Raw genomic sequence first — 1733 nt, 5'->3', positions numbered from 1 at the left:
TCACATATCTCTGCATTACAAAAATGTACAGACTTCCGGGTTGACTTATTTCAATCAGGATGGCAAGGAGACTTCATTAGTATTACTATGGTAACTGCCTAGCAACCAGATGGGGTTACCCTAGCAACCGAGTAACAAATCACATATCTCTGCATCAGAAAAACTTAGAGACTTCCGGGTTGACTTATTTCAATCAGGATGGCAAGGACACTTCATTAGTATCACTATGGTAACTGCCTAGCAACCAGATGGGGTTACCCCAGCAACCGAGTAACAAATCACATATCTCTGCACCAGAAAATAGTAGATACTTCCAGTTTGACTTATTTCAATCAGGATGGCAAGGAGACTTGATTAGTATCACTATGGTAACTGCCTAGCAACCAGATGGGGTTACCCTAGCAACCGAGTAACAAATCACATATCTCTGCATCACAAAAAGGTAGAGACTTCCGGGTTGACTTATTTCAATTAGGATGGCAAGGAGACTTCATTAGTATCACTATGGAAACTTCCTAGCAACCACATGGGGTTACCCTATCAACCGAGTAACAAATCACATATCTCTGCACCACAAAACACTACAGACTTCCGGGTTGACTTATTTCACTCAGGATGGAAAGGAGCCATGTATTGTATTACCTTGGTAACTGCATAGCAACCACATGGGCTTACCCTAGCAACCGAGTAACAAATCACATATTTCTGCACCAGAAAATCGTACAGACTTCTGGGTTGATTTATTTATGACCGTAATTTTTGTTCTTTTCAAGTTACAACATGCTGTTTGACGAGTTTTGCCACGGCAAGCACCACTCACATTTTCTTCAGGAAATGTACCCATCTAGTTAGTGGTGCTTGCAAAGCATCACTATTGTAATCTCACATACTTATTTTTATTTTTATTAGTGGTGCTTGCAAAGCATCACTATTGTAATCTCACATACTTATTATACTTTTTATTTTTATTTTTATTATATCTCTTAACAAAACTTGGCACCTAACTCGTCCCGCACCGTTTGGCGTAGACCCACCGAATGAGGTATCAAATCGAACGGCCTATTGAGGACACGTGTGCTATGACTTTTATAAGCGTATCGGGTACGGTATTTGCCCCAGGGGCAAAAAAGCGCCGAAAAATCACATAGACTTAACATTGAGACAAACTTTGACGCGTCACAGCTCCAAGCGAGGATTTCGTAGAAACGTGTGATTTGCCACATTTGAAGAGGCTGGCAGGCTCTGTAAGAGCATACCTCAATATGGGGTAAAAGTTGCACCCCTGGGGGCAGGAGCTGCCCAAAAATGCCCCAATTGACTTATAATGGTGTAGGGCGGCCCATGAAATGAAAAGGCATAGGGATTTGTATTGAACATAGCTCTGGATCACAGTGTCATAGAGACGAGGGGGTGGGCTCATTTTACTCAGACAACCAATCAGTCTCTCTGGATCATTGTGAAGCTATCAAGCCACGCCCTAGCAACCATTAAGAGCACCTTAGCAACAAGTCCCATAGACTTCTATTGAAAAAGATCAAAGGGATATCTCCGGATAGAAGTGTCATAGAAACACAAGGGTGGTCTCGTTTGACTCGGGACAGCAAACAGCCAATCATGCATCACTTCAACACTTCCTAGCCCCTCCCTAGCAACCATTGTCAAGCACCTTAACAACCAAAATCCATAGAGTGATATCTTCCATTCTGAATGTCACAGAGGCATGGGAGTTGGTT

Source organism: Xyrauchen texanus, chromosome 12, assembly GCF_025860055.1.
Source record: "Xyrauchen texanus isolate HMW12.3.18 chromosome 12, RBS_HiC_50CHRs, whole genome shotgun sequence".
NCBI classification, from domain to species: Eukaryota; Metazoa; Chordata; class Actinopteri; order Cypriniformes; family Catostomidae; genus Xyrauchen; species Xyrauchen texanus.
The sequence above is the reverse complement of the archived record's forward strand: the minus strand, read 5'-3'. Positions refer to the sequence as shown.